We start from the raw sequence: 16675 nt of genomic DNA on the forward strand, positions 1-16675 counted from the left end.
TTAATGTGTATCTCACCTAATGATTTTATGTATTCTATTACATTGGTTATGATGCTGATTACTAGCAGTGATAGTGAACATTTTTGCTTTGTTTCTGACCTTAAAGACAATATTTCTTTTTTTAAGATTTATTTTTATTGGAAGGTCATATACGCAGAGAGGAGGAAAGACAGAGAGGAAGGGCCTTAAATACTTGAGCCACTCTCTGCCGCTTTTTCCAGGCCATTAGCAGGAAGCTGGATTGAAAGTGGAGCACCTGGGACTCAAACCAATGCCCATATAGGATGTTGGCAATTGCAGGTGGCTATTTTACATGCTATACAACCATGCTGGTTCCCTGTATTTTCTAATCGATTATCTTCTGTATCTTCTCAAATATATTTGTGGACAAGAAAAATAATTATTCTGAAGATCAATTCAAAATGATTAATTTTGGTTTCTGGACCTAAGTTCTTAAATTTTGAAAAGTAGAAAGTTTCTTTTTTTTTTAAATAGTATTGTGTTCTCTCAGTGCTTAGGGATTCCTGAGCACTCATCCTTGGAGCTGACACCCCAATTAGGCTGTCTATTCTGTGTTCCTATACGCTGCTTATAGACAGGGCAGGACTTGCTGCTGAAACTTGTTCTGTGGTCTTTAATAAAAATAAACAAACCTTTAAAAAATAGATTTTAGGGGAGAGGTGAGGGTACCAGTTGGTAGATTTCCTCAGAGGCTGGCTTCTGACTGGGGACAGATTGTATTGTCCTTCCTCAGATGACTGTCCATCAGGGTGTCCAGGATTCTGCTTTGTTTCTGTGACCCAGGTTTCATGGCTCTGGCTCCAACTGGGGACGACAGCCCCTGCAGCTGTTCTGAAGTTCCTAGGGAGGAGGTGCAAGCTGCAGCCGTCTGCACTGTTCCTCCTGCTGTACTCTAACGCTCACACCACGGTACTGTCCCCAGCTTCCCTCTTGTCCTTGGCATCCATTCTCCACATTCTTTTGGCAGCACTGTCGTATTCTTCTTTTGAGTGGTGGCTTTAATCTTCATTCTAATACCATCTGCTTTCTGTCTTCCAGTGTTTTCTCAAAGTTTGTGATCCTCTAAAGCTTTATATTGTTTCTAAGTTATATTGATTTAAGAAAATCTGTTCTAAAATTTCAGTAGTTTGCAATGGGAAGAAGAGGATGGGATCTAGTTCCATCCTATCAGTTTGAAAGGCAAACCAGAGTGTAATCTTTAAAACATTGGGGATCTGTTTTGAAAACAAATTAACAGGCCAACTTGCAGATCTGCTGTTCATGGTTGCATGTGTTGTTTATTGTAGGAAGGCATCAGTTGAACAGGTGATGATGGTTGAAATTGAGTTCCACAAAGTTTATCACTGCATGCAAAAGAAGCTATTGGCCAGGAGAGTCTTTTCTTCCTCCCTTTAGTCCCCCGAAGGGTATCTTGTGGGCTAGCAGTATCCTGGTCATGTGGGCTTTAACCTACAGTATGTGTGATGATAGTTCCAGAGGTGTATGCTTCTCTCAGAATCCATCAGATTTCTCACTTGAAATATGCAGCTGAAAGTCCATCAGCTTTATGTCAATAAAGATGGGAAATAATGTGAAAAAAGCAAGATAAGTTACATTATGCAAGTAGCAATATATGTGCTGGTAGATTTAGGGTTGTAACTATTGCAGCTCTCATATTTTATAAATTGAAGTGAAATGAGAGGACCTTCACAATTTCTCTAAAAATGTAATTAAAAGAAGCTTATTTTGGTATAAAATACATTTAAATTCATGTGTAGTTTTTAATAACATTTTTCATGGATATTTTAAAATACTGTATATCAAATCTTTATCCTAATTTATCAAATAACAATTCTGAAAGAAGCAGCATTTGTGAACCACAGAAATGATCATTAGCAGGAGATAGTAAAGAAGAAAGTGTCCCTTGTGGAATTTACTTGCTGGGAGTAGGGGGATATTTTAAATAGCGAACTTGATAAACAAGCAAATCATAGCACAAATTTTAAGGTGATAAATGCTGTGAAATAAAAAGTAAAACAGAGAAGGAGGAAAGAAGAATCAGAAGTGCTGGGTATGGGCTGGGGAACAAAAATTATAATTCTGAGCAGTGTGGTCATGGAATACTTTAGGGAGGAGGTAACATTCGACCAAAAGCACAGATGAAGTGGGGGGTAAGCCCAAGAGTAGTGTGCAGAGGGAGTAGTCAAGCGGGCCTACACCAGTGACATGACACATGTGCTGGAGGCAGCAGAACTGGCAAGCAGGTGGACAGCTGCAGAGGGGGTATAAGAGGTGATGGGTGGGCAGATCGAGTGGAGCCTTGCAGGCCATCATCAGAATATTGGCTTTTACTTTGCAGTGTTTGGAGCAAAGAAAGAATATGTTTTCGCTCAAGTTTTAAAGAAGTGTGTAGCTTCTGTGTTAAGAAGACCTTATAGTAGGGCAGAAGAAAACAAAACAGACCTGTTAGAGAGGCCGCTGAAACGGTTCGAAGAGGAGAGTTGGAAGAGCAGAGTTGCTGGGACCTGAGTGGTGGTAATGGTAACGATAAAATGTGACAGATTCTGTACTTTCTTCCTAAGTACAATGATAAGCTGTGAAGACTGGATGTGGATGTAAGGGAAAGGGAGTAGTCAGAGTTTCAGTCCAGCTAGCAGAAAGATGGAATCAGCATTAATACAGAAGGGAAGGCTGCTGGAGAAGCAGTTAAAGGTAAGACCAGAGACTCAGAGTTTGAGTTTTGGACACGCTGAGTTTGGAGTCTGTTAAACATGAATGTTGAGGAGTTGAGTAGAGGCTGCTGAATAAGCTAATGCAGATTTGAGAGAACAATCTGGGACGGAAATAGTATTGCCAATAGGTAAGTAAATATATTCTCTGTTAATGAACTGCAAATCTTTGTACATTGGAAGGTGTGAATTGACTGACTGTGAGGTGGGGTAAAAATGTCAGAGTTTTGCTCTTAGCAGGAGTTAGGAGACTTGTTCATAAATTCTGCTTTACAAACATTCACAAAATGCTCAGGCATTAATTTTGGCTTTAAAAAAAAGGAAATGTTCCCTACACCCATTTTGAATGTTTAGTGTGAAAGGGTTCCCCCTCCCCCCAAAAGGACTAGTACGTTTTGTTAATATCAATGCTTTATAAGGACATAAACTGTTATTATTTGCCTCCAAGATCATAATATTTTTAGCAATTAAACCCAAATTACTGTGATTTAAATGTATTTTATTTAGCACTTCAGCTTAATTTTGTTTTAGTCATAAAAAATGAAATTTTTGGTGTAAAATATGAAATAATGAAATGTAAGTACTTAAGAATCAAGCCTGTGTCTCATAAAATCATGTTAATGAAAATTGTGGTGTTTTATAATCTTAAAAGGATGACATCAAGGGTCTGAGGTCTTGGATTCTTAAGAACAGACACGGAACAGCCCAATATCTGTGCCAGAATGACCTCTGTGAAGCATAATATCTCCTTTTAAATATTTAGACATCATGATAGTTTTCCATGGTCTTAATTCATAAAACATGGATTTTTTTTCAAAGCCACAGAAGCATAGCCGTTTTTTCAGCTGTCTCCTTTTCACTCTACCTTGCTTTTAACCCTGTTAATTCTGGATGTTAACAATTCAATGAATATCTTCTTTCAGAAATATCACGATTTACAAATATCACTGGTTAAGGAAAGTGATAAGGAACAAATTCACTAATTCTGAGTTAGGGTCATAAAATCTAAAGGAATTAGAATAAGTAAACTAAGATAAATACTAGATAGCTTATTCTAGGTTTAGCCATGCTGCTTTCCTAATGCTTTTAACTATGTTTCTGTCTTGACAAGAGTGTTTTCTATGACAAGTACATTATAGTGGTCCATGTTAAGCCAGGAATCCTTATTTTATGATACACAGAAAACTGTTTCAGAGAAATAATTTCAGTTTACATAGGAAACTCATTCAAGCTATTTATTTTTAACTGTTTTTCTCTCTTGAGTAATCTGAAACCAAGCATTTATGTAAAAGAAGATATTTTTGATGTGTTTATAAATGAGCATAATTAGCTTGTGTTTTTCTTGAGTCTCAGCAACCACTCCCACTCACAAATACATTCACACGCACACACACAGTAACCAACTAAGTGTAATGGAACATGCTAATTCAGTGATTTAATTTCCTATTCTAGATATTGGATGGTAGCTGCCTATTATCATGAATATTGAGATTCCTTATTTCCCCATGACATTATAATCTAGAGGAAGGATGTATGAGGCTTGTTACAGTGAGTTTGAATTGTAGCCTGCAAGGGGCTGGTGCTGCTGTGTGGCAGAAAGCTGCTGCCTGTGGTGCTGGTTTATGTCCTGGCCGCTCCATTTCTAATCCTGCTCCCTGTTGATGTTCCTTGGAAAGCAACAGAAGATAGTCCAGATGCTTGGGTCCCCGCACCCACATGGGAGACCTGGAAGAAGCTCCGGACTCCTGGCTTTCGACTGTCCCAGCTCCGGCAGTTACAGCCATTTAGGAAGTAAACTAGCAGATGGAAGATCTCTTGCTCTTTAACTATGCCTTTCAAACAAACAAAAATAAATCTTAGCAACAACAATAACAAAATTGTGTACTGGAAGAACAATTCTGAGAGACACATATGCCCCAGATCATGGTACTGAAAGTACAATGCCTGGTCCTTTGTTTGAAACCCTTTGCTCACAATATGTCCTTTCCTCTCCACTGTAACTTGATTGGCTCTACCAGGAGCCAAGTGTTTCATATGTCTCACATGTAACGTCCTTAGTTTATATTGTCATCACTATGAAGGTCTCAGGTATCAGTGATGTCATGTGACAATGAAAAAACAAAAAATGTCTGAGTTGCTGTAGTCTTTGACCCTCAGTCCTCACCATCGCTGCCTTAACTGTTCTTGAACTGCTGTCATTTCAGCAAGGGTAATGGGGGAAGTAGAGGTGCTGAAATGGAATAGTATCCCCATTAGAAAGGTGCCACCTTTGGAATAAGGAAAGGATTGAGGCAGCTTATCTGGAATGACCCAACTCTGCACCTATAGAGCAGTGGGTAACAAGGGAACAAGCACAGGTTTGGGTGTGGGTTTTAGTTTGAGGGCGAATTCTTTAGAGTCTGGAGTTTAGGAGGACATACCAGTTTTTAAAGATTTATCTGAAAGGCAGAGTTACTGCAAGACAGAGAGCGAGAGGGAGAGATACACAGAGAGAGGTCTTCTAACATCTGGTCACTCCCCAAATGGCTATAATGACTGGAACTGAGCCAGGCAAAAGCCAGCAACCAGAAACTTCTTCTGGGTCTCCACATGGGTACAGTGGCCCAAGCATTTGGGCAATCCCCTGCTGCTTTCACAAGCATGTTAGGAAGGAGCTGGATGGGAACTGGAACAGCTTGGACTTCAACTGGAGTCCGTATGGGATGCAGGTGTTACAGGCAGCAGCTTAACTTATGCCACAGGACCAGTCCCAGGAGAACAGATTTTTGAAGCAGCTGCTACATATTTATCTATCTTATGTAGATGTGTATATAGATAGATAAATGTGTATATAGATAGATACAATATGTGAGGTTTCATTGGTAAGTTTTAGTATAATTTAATCTCATTTAAAATTTTTAAATCAACAGCAAGATTTATATTAAGCTGTTAGGTGTTAGGGTGGGCAGACCAGTTACTTACAGTTGTTTATTGTCTTAACTGGGATGGTGGCTCTTCCATTTGGCCGGTGACTGCTGTTTTCACTGTGTGAACTGCTCCCTGAAAATTCTGTAGGCTTCGCCACAGTCCAGGAACTTAAGTGTTTAAGTTTGGTGCCACAGGAGATTTTGGAACCTCATTGCAGCTCTATAGCTGCTGCCATTGGGTTTGGCCAAGTATTTAAAATATCACCTCTAGTGCTGGCATTGTGATGAAGCAGCTTAAGCTATTACCTGTATGTTGGCATTGCTTATCAGAATGCTAATTTGAGTCCTGGCTGTTCAGCTTTTGATCCAGTTCTCAGCTGATGCACTAGGAAAGCAGCAGATGTTGGCCCAAGCAGGTGTTGGATTCTTAACACCTACCTGGGAGAACAGGATGGAGTTCCTATCTTTCAGTCCCAGGTGTTATGGCCATTTGGGGAGTAAACAAACAGGTGGAATATCTCTTCTCTCGCATTTTCACTCACTTTGCCTTTCAAATAAATAAAATGAATCGCAAAATAAAAATCACTCCTAACTGTATGTATCCATAGATGGTTTCTAAAGATGTATAAGCAGGTTTACAAGTTGGTGTCAGAAGAAAGAGAAGTGATAGGATATGTGGAAGCAAATAGAGGCATGAAAAAGTATTCCAAGTAGGTGGGTAGAAAGATAAAGATGCATCATTACTTATGAAGGAAATGGCAATGGTCTCATCTTAGTCTAAGTTGACTCTGAGCTGACCAAGCATTTGCACAAGTCTTGGCAGATTTTAATGTTTCTCTTGAAAAAAAAAATAGTTTTGTTGGCTCACCTAGCTCACCTGGTCATCCACCCACATCCCATGTCACACTTGCTTGTTGTTAAAGTGATGCTCAGTAAGAGTCCTTGAATGTTTGTATGTCTAGGCAACTTAGTGCATCAATCTGGAAATTACCTAATGTAGCAACCTCATTTTTCAAATGACAGAATGAAAATGATCTAAAGAAATTCTTTTACTATGCTGTAGGTCTCAAGATACAAGTTTCCTGAGGGAAATTATGTTCCAAGCAGGACAGATTTCTCAATTGGTGCTTGAAAATAATCATCATAGTTTCTCTGTTTATCCCATGAATACTCAGAAAAATACTCATAATATTACATCAAGTAAAAACTTGCATGTTCCCGTTCAAAGATTTATCTGAGGGCATGACATTGTGGTGTAGCTAGTTAAGTCAGGCCCTGTGTTGCCAACATTCCATTTGAACACCTGTTCAAATCCCAGCTAATCTGGCTCTTTGCTTATTTGTCTGGGTAGACGGCACAAAATGGCCTAAGTACTTGGGCCCCTGCCACCCATGTGGGAGACCGACGCACAGTTACAGGCTCCTGGTTTTGGCCTGGTCCAGTCCTGGCTATTGCAGCCATTTGGGGGAGTGAACCAACAGATGGAAGATCTCTGTGTATGTGTCTCTCCCCCTCTCTCTGTCTTTCAAATAAATAAATAAATAAATAAATAAATTTTAATATAAGGTTGAAATGTAATTTTAGACAAAAAAAATCTGCTCTTGGAATAAATACACCTCCATAGTATTATAAGAAAAAAATTAAGAATGGATTCTGCTTTGCTCAGGCTCAAATTCAAGCACAGCAATATTTCACAAGTTACTTATTCTCTCTGTTTCATAGATTCCTCAAGTTTAAAATGGGTATGATAGTAGTGCTATAAATATAGGGTAAATCTGATGATTATGCCCAATTAGCTTAGAGCAATACTAACACATAGTAGGGCTACATTGTTACCTATTATTATTATTATTATTATAGATTTATTTATTTTTTATTGGAAAGTCAGCTACACAAAGAGGAGGAGAGACAGGCAGGAAGATCTTCCGACTGCTAATTTACTCCCCAAGTGGTTGCCATGGCTGTTGCTGATCTGAAGCAAAGCCAGGAGCCAGGAACTTCCTCCAGGTCTTTTACGTGGGTGTAACATCCCAAGCTTTGGGCCAAGCTCCACTGCTTTCGCATGCTACAAGCAGGGAAGCTGGATGGGAAGTGGGGCCGCTAGGACATCAGCTGGCTTTCATATGGGATCCTAGTGTGTGCAAGGCAAGGATCTAGCTGCTAGGCTACTGTGCCAGGTACAGGTATTGGCATTATTGTAACATTTTGTGCGCTCTACAGAGTAAAAGAGTAGGAGAGACTTGATTTCTTTGAATCATATTTGATAAGAGGATTTCTACAAAAGTGAAAGATCAGATAGAAATGGAAGCCTGAAGAAAGGATTTTTGTGATAAATGCTTCGTGAGTTCTGGACTAGCATCTCAGCCGCAGAAAACTTTGAAAGTACTGAATATTTTCTCATAAAACAACATGTTTGAGCCAATTCTATTTTTATCAGTAGTATGTCTTATCTCTCTTATAAACAAATCATATCCAGTAAAGCTGGAAAAAAAGATCTAATAAGCATTCCAGTTCCACATTTTTTTTTTGTAGCATCCAAAAAGCTCACTCTTTAGAATGTCCTTTAGACCTTTTGCTTTGGTTATTGTCTGAAATGAGATGCATGAAATCACATACTTGTGACTGGGACTCACGCTGGAATCCCAGAAACAGAAGATGAATTCTCATTTCCAAAAGGGGAACTTTTCACCTGAGCATTAAATCAAGAGTCAATGGAAAATGAAAATCATTGTTAGTAATTCTGGCAGTTATTTTGCTCTTAGACAGCTGAAAGTCAAGATATTTACTTTTTTTTTTTTTTTTTTGGAGTGCCTTAAGTAAAGATACTTACTTTAAGGAAGAGTTTATTTATCACAAATTCCAAAGAATGAAATGATTTAATTTGTAACATTACTTGTAATTAAAATTCATGTATCTATGTTAGGACATGATGGAGTTTTCTATAACAGCACTGAAATTCTCTAATAATATAAGTCAGTGTAGTAGAAGGATGACATTCTCCTCAGGGTACTCCTGAACTCTGAAGACAGTATATTTTCATTCCTTTCAGCTTTCATATATTTGCTGAGATGTAGCCAAATATCTGATGATTCTAGTTAGCTTGATGATGCCTCACATTTCTTAAAGAAGGTTGTGATTATACCAAATAATGGAGTGATGACTAAAGAATTCTTCAGCATGACTTCAGTTGACTGCTGGTTGGTTTTCTGTTGTATTTTGGGTGAAAAGATAATGACTGAAAGAATTCTAGAGACTAGGAGTCTAGATGTCTCTGATGTCTGTCTTGGGGCCTAAGCACTTTCCCAAATAAAATGAAAATTAGAGCCAGGCTTCAGTAGCATTTACTTTCTCAATGTAACATTTGATTTGGATTTGAATTACTTATAATTACTTAACTTACCTGAAGAGATTAATGTGAATACTTGGGAGAAAGTTGACTCTTAGGAAACATACATGCCTTGAGCATTCTGAATTACTTTGCTTATTTTCCTGAGATAGTAAAGTGTACGTATACCCTAAATATTAAGACAGTAACCATTTGACAATTGGAAAAACTTCAGTTAAAATATATCTGCTAAATCAATAGATCCAAAAGGCAGCAGCAACTTATGTGTTCATGAGGGAATATGGACATTTATATAAAGAACAATGACAGTGACTATTGCAGAGGATGTTAAAAAACGATTGAGAAATTAGTTTTAGTAGGTCTAAAACCGGCCAATGCTAATAATAAAATCGCTTTTCTTTTGAGAACATAACAGTGATTGAATGACAAGGCTGAAGGGACTGAGAAAGAATTGAGAAGCTCTTTTCAACATCTGCAATAGGATATGCCCTTCAAAAATGCATTTTTTGGATTTATGTAAAAATTCTTTTAGTGAAATGAGCACCTCTTTAGATAATGTGATTACAGCAGCCATTCCTCCCCAAAATTTGTGACAGTAAAAAATGATTATTTCTGAAACGGCATTTTTAAAAGCTCATTTCATAATTTTAGAAAATATTCAGTAAGCAGCAGGGAATCATTACAGATATTCACAGAAAAAAAAAAGCAGTAAAAATTGGTCTGTTAAAATAAATCCAAGCCGGATCAGAGACGGTGTGTAGTGTCATTAGAGTCTTAGGTCATTAGATTATCTTGGCTAACACTTTACTTAGATGAGCCATGTTGCCTTCTTTGGAGCCCTCAAGCAAACCTTATGTGGCAAGAATTGACGTATGAATACATTTGCAGTACACTGCTTCGGGTTGTTTCACAGGCCTCTGACATTTGGCCGTTGCCCAAATAATTGCCACTAGGTTTCATCAATGTCCTCATTTTCCCTTTGTAATATTTAATAACTTCTTTGAGTGCTTTCTACTTAGGTAGTTTCCCCAAATTCAGGGGTAGGGCGAGCCTTGAAATAAAGAAAATTAAGCTCTCCTGAAGACTCAAACAATGTATCTTTGTAGGTCAAAGAAAAATTGGGAATAGAAGAGAGCTGATCTAATTGGAGCTCTTTCCCAGCTGACATTTTCACTTTTTCTTTTTTCTTATAAATAAAATTAAGGGTGTGTGTGAGGGAAGGGACAATTTGGAAAAATATTAGAGTAAAAAAATTGTATCCTAAGTCCTATGTCTTCTCTTCCTCTCAGCCAGAGGCCACCCAGGGGCTTGATTGATATTCTTTACTGGAGAAGTCTTGTATAACTGAAGTGTATTACTGTAGTAGGTAATATTTCTGGGCCACACAGAAATGGAACTAACTTTCTGGGTTTGGTTCCAAGTTGACCAATCTTGAAAGTAATTAGCTGTAAGGCTTAAAGCAAGCCACTGTAATTCCTCTGGGCCTTCTGTTCTTCTCTCTCTCTCTTTTTTAAAGAGTTATTTTATTTTTATTGCAAAGTCAGATATATAGAGAGGAGGAGAGACAGAGAGGAAGATCTTCCATCCGATGATTCACTCCCCAAATGACCACAATGGGCCGGAGCTGAGCTGATCCGAAGCCAGGAGCCAGGATATTCCTTCAGGTCTCCCATGCGGTTGCAGGGTGCCACGGCTTTGGGCTGTCCTCGACTGCTTTGCTAGGCCACAAGCAGGGAGCTGGATGGGAAGTAGGGCCACTGGAATTAGAATTGGCACCTATATGGGGTCCTGGCGCGTTCAATACGAGGACTTAGGCCACTAGGCCACCACGCCGGGCCCCTTCTGCTCTTCTCTTAGAAAGAGGATATGCATTAGATATTTTGTTTCCAAAAAAAGCATGTTAAATCAGGATTTTTAAATTTCAGCATTGTTCATATTTTTGGAGTGCCTGACTCTTTGTTGTGATAGGTTATTGTGGGCACTGTCATCTCCAAACACCAGATGAGGTAGCATCTTTCCTATTTTCAATGTCTCAGAATGTTCTGATATCACCAAGTATTCCCTAAGGATAAATTACAGGCAAACAGATGAGCTTGGATAAGTAAATAATGAATGCTTTTTAACATAGTTATGTCTGAAATGTTTACTGGAACACACTTATACCAGCTAGTGCAGGGTTCAATTTGGTTCATCACCTGCACCAGCTGGTACATGTACTGGTGAATGTAGCTGCCTTGTCAGTTCTGCCCCAGCCTCATCTCTCACTGATAGATGCTGTGGCTTAGGCCATCCCAGCCCATCACAGGCCAAGTTTTTATGAACACCAGCAGGTCCATGGCCTAGTCATGGTAACCCCCAATTACCACCACCAGGTATACCCCCGAACCCTAGTTTTGGCAAGTGCTAACATCTGCTCTGTGCTTAACCTGGTCTATCTTGCATCCCATATGGCTCATGTGCATACCCATAGGTTCCACAGCTTAGTTCAGACCAACCAGCGCACACACATGCTGACAGGTGCTACAACTTGACCATCCTCAGTCCTGGCTGTCATCCTCACCAGTGTGAGCTATAGCCCAGCAGGGAGTGCCAACAGTTTCTCTACCAGAACTACTTCCAGCCCCAGATCTTGCACCTGCCAGGGGGTACTGTGGTTCAGCCTGACATGATTTGCACTCACTCCCAGCACTTTCCAGCAAGTGCAGTGGCCTACACTAGCTGGCTCACACCAGTTTTGGTTTACTCTCATGCCAGTAGGTGCAGCTGCTTAGCCTAGCCTAGCCTGCCCCTAGATCCAGCACACATGCTGGCTGACAGGTATTGCAGTGCTGCCCAGTCTGACCTGTCCCTAGTTCCAGCTCTCACACTCACCAGTGAAAACAGCAGCCCAGCAGAGGAGTCTCCAAAGTTCCCCTACCAGATCTGCTCCCAGCACTGGGTCTTACACATGGCAGCAGGTGATGTGGCCCTGTCGGAGATGGGCTGCCCACTCCACCTCCGTGTTGGTATTTGTCAGTAGGTGCTACAGCCTGGTATAGTCTGGTCCACACCAGTCCTCTTGTGGACTAATGGGTGTTATGGTCCAGCCTAGGCCTGTACCTCATCCTGGCTCTATTTGTGCCAGTGTGTGCTGTGGAGTGGCCCAGACCTGGCTCACACCTATGCTGACAAGTGCTGCAGCCCTGCCTAGCCTGGCCTGCCCCAAGCCCCACCCATTATTCTCCCCAGTGGGAGCCGAAGCCTAATGGGAGTTTCCCAAGTTCCCCTACCAGGCCTACTCCCAGCTCTGGGTCTCACATATGCTAGTGGTGCCACAGCCCTATTTGGCATGTTTTACCCTTGGTCCCAACCTTTGCATGTGCCATTGGGTGCTACAGCCTGGCACAGGTTGGCTTCCTCCTAGCCCCAGTTTCTAAAAATGTCAGGTGGGTGCTGCAGTCAGCTGGTCACCACCCCAACTCTCGTGCAAACCAGCAGGTGCTGAAGCCCAACAGAGGTGATCCCACAAGTCTCCTACAGGATCTGCTCCAGATCTGATTTTCTCTTGTTTTTGTGGTTGCTGTGGTACACCGCATGCTCTGACACTGTGGCCTAGCCCAGTCAGACATGTCTCCCAGTCCTAGCCTTTGCATGAGCTGTCTGGTGGTGAGTGATGCTACTTAGCCCAGCACCAGTCTCCCATGTGGGCAAGTGCCTTGGCCTACCCAAACATACCCTGAGCTGCTTCCACTCCAACATATCCCCAGACTTCCTTCCCTGGGCAATTTGCAACTCCTCTGCCTGAGGACTAAGTGGCATGTCCTAGCCTAGTGCTCCCCACATTCCCCACATATCTTATAAAAAAAATAAAAAGGATAGGGCCCAGCATGGTAGCCTTGCAGCTGAAATCCTCACCTTCAATGCACCAGGCTCCTGTATGGGTGCTGGTTGGTATCCCAGTGGCCCCATTTCTCATCCAGTTCCCTCCCAGTGACCTGGAAAAGCAGTCGAGAATGGTCCAAAACCTTGGGACTCTGCACTTGTGTGGGAGACCCAGAGGAAGCTCCTGGCTCCTGGCTTCAGATTGACTCAGCTCCAGCTGTTGTAGTCATTTGGGGAGTGAACCAGTGGACAGAAAATCTTTGTATCTGTATCTCCTCTTTGTGTGTTTGCCTTTCCAATAAAAATAAATAAACATATATATTTTAAATAGAATAGATTAATCTGCTGACACACTGGCATAGTTAACACAAATTTGGCATTAATTAGCGCTAGAATATCCACCAGTTGTTGGCTGCTTTTCTTCCAGCAGTATAACACTTACCTAGATACAAGGCAACCTAGGAAAATGCCTACAGCTAGGGACAAAAAATATTTTTTTTTGTTTATTTTTCTCCCCAACTAGTGCTACTGCCTGGGCTTGCAGTGATAATATACTTTGAATACATTTTTAAAAACACAAAACAAAAGCTCTCCAATTTGACTTTCTTTACACCTCAAGATATGACATCATCAGCAGGCCTGGACACAGCAATGAAACAGCTGAGTACAGCTTTGTCCTGCAAAGGGAAGGCATTTAGACCTACACTCCTTTCTGTGTCAGGGATCTGGCTTAAAAGCATTTCCTTTAGCTTCCTCAGATGAATATGTGGCCCAGTCCAAGTGTTAAATGAGCTATCTGTCATGAGAATTTGGCATTGTCCCCTCCACAGTCTCTTGAAGGTCTGTAGGTGGTGATCAGGATTAGTCCTTGATCAGTCTGTCCTTTCTGTTCCCACAGACCTACTAGTGCCGCAGCCTCCCATGTGCTTTTACTTTTTATGTAGCGCCTGATCTCGGTCTGCAGAGAAGCTGCAGTGTTCTGGGCATTGTGAGGTAATGCACAGCTCTTCTTTCTCTTCCCCTGTTGCTTATCTCTTCTCCACTCCCCCTACATAGTCCGGACAAATGTCTGTTCCTTGGGCTTCTGATGTTATGACAGAATGAGAAGAAATTAGTTTATCCCCAAAAAATGGAACGGACAGCTGGGAGAATACTCAACTCTGGCTAAAAATCATTGCTGCTAATTAAAAGCATTTACAAGCAAAAGACTTTCCTGTGTTCTAGATTTGGTCATCAGGAAACTAGGTCTGTTGCCAAATGTTTCTCATGCCCAGTTAAATTCCTTGAGTTCAGACCACAATTAGTAATGGGTCAGTTAACAGCATCTCATACAGTTGTTTTATTACTGATTTTGCTAGGCAGAATGGCTTCCCACAAAGATATCCATATTGGTGTGCATTTGACTTCGTAGCTGATGCCTATTAAGATGCCCGAGTCCCATGTTGAGGCACCTAGAATTGAGTGTCAGCTCCATTCCTTTGTCTTCCATCTAATACAGATTCTGGGAGGCAGCAGAGATGGTGCAGGTGATTTGATTCCTGCCATCAATGTAGGAGATTTGGATTTTGGTTCTTGTCTATGACCATACCACACTGAATGCACCCAGTCTCATCTGATCTTGGAAGCTAATCAGGGTAGGATCTGGTTAGTACTTGGATAAGATTTGTTTCTTTCACCTTTGAACTAACAGGGTGAAAGAGATTTTGCAGATGTGATTAAGGTTATTGAGCTTTTAGATTATGCTGGATCAGGCAGGTGGGCCTGATCTTGTTCCACGTATCATCAAAAGCAGAGAATTGGGGCTGGTGTTGTGGCATGTCAGATTCATGTCCCAGTGGCTCTATTTCAGATCTAGGTGCCTGCTAATGGACCAAAAATAGAAACACAACATGGTCCAAGTGTTTAGGTCTCTGCCGCCCGCATGGTTAGACCTGGATGAAGCCTCTGGCTCCTGGTGTTGGCCTGATCAATCTCCAGCTACTTTGGCCAACTGTGGAATTAACTAATGGGTGGAATGTCTCTACCCCTACCTCTCTGGCTTTTTTAAATAAATTTTTATTTTGATTTTTTTTATTACATTGCATTATGTGACACAGTTTTATAGGTACAGGGATTCTCCCCACCCCTCCCCAAACCCTCCCCCCATGGTGGATTCCTCCACCTTGTTGCATTACCACAGTTCAAGTTCAGTTGAAATTCTTTCATTGCAAGCATATACCAAGCATAGAGTCCAGGATCTTATTGACCAGATAAGTTCAACGGCTTGTTGGGGAGACCATCTCTGATCTGAAGGTAGAGCCGGTAGAGTGTCATCCTGATTAATTAAAAGCCCCAACATAACATCAGCAGCAATTTATAATGTTATGGAATTAGTGGACATAGTATTGAGTAACTAATATGTTAAAAAAAATGCAAGTTCTTAACCAAATGAGGTTGAGATAATATTACATTTTACAGGTACTACTTTTCATATTGACATCATTTCATCTTAAATTAAGGCAAACATGTGGTATCTAACCTTTTGGGATTGGCTCATTTCCCTTAGCATTTCCATTTGGGCCCATTTGGCCACAAAGAACTGCATTTTGCTTATTTTAATAGCTGAGTAGTATTCCATGGAGTAGACGAACCACAGCTTTCTTATCCAGTCTTCTGCTGATGGACATTTTGATTTTTGAGGTACAATTTTGTATAGGCTGGAATTCCTCCCCAAAAAACCCCTACCCCCGTCAGATTTTCCCCATTTTTGTTACAATAGTATGGTCCTTCGTAAGGAACCATAATTCTATCAGTCTCTTATTTAAGTGTACCCCAACATTGTTGGTACAGACAATGTCAGTCCAGCATCCCATTGTATGCACATGTCAGTTTCATTGAGAATCCATCTTTCATCTGGAAGCAGGGATGCATGTCCCATTATACCCCCATGTCTGTATATGATAGACCCCAGTACTCCATCACTCTATATTTCCGTAAGTGGGAAGCCACGAAACAAGGTCAACAACTCTAACTTTCAAATAAATAAATATGTTTAAAAAAACACAAAAGCAGAGAATTTTCTTGAGATTAAGGCAAGAACAATGCAATCAAAAGAAAATTCAGAGAAATTCTAAGTGTGAGAAGAATCCAATGCACTGCTGCTACTTTTGAGGGATAGTGTACTGAAGGGAGGTCTGTGGGAGGCAAGGAGCTCCAAGCTGACAGTAGCAAAGTGAGCCATTGGGATTGGGTGGGAGGGAGGCTCAGTTCTGTAGTTGCAAAGAACTGGGTTTTTTTTCTAAGACTTTTTTATTTTTATTGGAAAGGCAGATTTATGGAGAGAGAGAGAGAGAGACAGAGAAAGATCTTCAGTCCACTGGTTCACTTCTCAAGTGGCCACAATGGCCAGAGCTGTGCTGAGATGATCCAAAACCAGGAACCAGGAGTTTCTTCTGGGTTTCCCACACAGGAACAGAGTCCCAAAACTTTGGACCATTCTCTGCTGCTTTCCCAGGCCACAGGTAGGGAGCTGGATGGGATGTGGAGCAGCCAGGATGGGCACCGGTGCACATATGGGATCCTGGAGAATACAAGATGAGGATTTAGTTTCTATGCTATTATGCCAAGCCCAAGGAACTGGATTTTTTTTTTTTATTTATTTTATTACAGCCAGATATACAGAGAGGAGGAGAGACAGAGAGGAAGATCTTCCATCCGATGTTTCACTCCCCAAGTGAGCCGCAACGGGCCGGTGCGCGCCGATCCGATGCCGGGAACCAGGAACCTCCTCCAGGTCTCCCACGCGGGTGCAGTGTCCCAATGCATTGGGCCGTCCTCGACTGCTCTCCCAGGCC

General features: G+C 41.2%; 1 protein-coding gene across 6 annotated transcripts in view; it reads left to right on the forward strand.

Moving 5' to 3' along the window:
• FILIP1 (filamin A interacting protein 1) overlaps nucleotides 1-16675 on the forward strand; it is a 284939-nt gene that overhangs the window by 125231 nt on the left and 143033 nt on the right. Inside the window, exon 1 of one of the 6 annotated variants that reach the window (XM_058661293.1) lies at nucleotides 13753-13835. The exons of the other annotated variants lie outside the window; for them this stretch is intronic. The gene's annotated coding sequence lies outside the window, so the exon portion shown is untranslated. Of the gene's footprint in view, nucleotides 1-13752; nucleotides 13836-16675 lie in introns of those variants that run through there. 6 annotated transcript variants of the gene reach the window in all.

The sequence above is a fragment of the Ochotona princeps genome, chromosome 1, assembly GCF_030435755.1.
Source record: "Ochotona princeps isolate mOchPri1 chromosome 1, mOchPri1.hap1, whole genome shotgun sequence".
NCBI lineage: Eukaryota > Metazoa > Chordata > Mammalia > Lagomorpha > Ochotonidae > Ochotona > Ochotona princeps.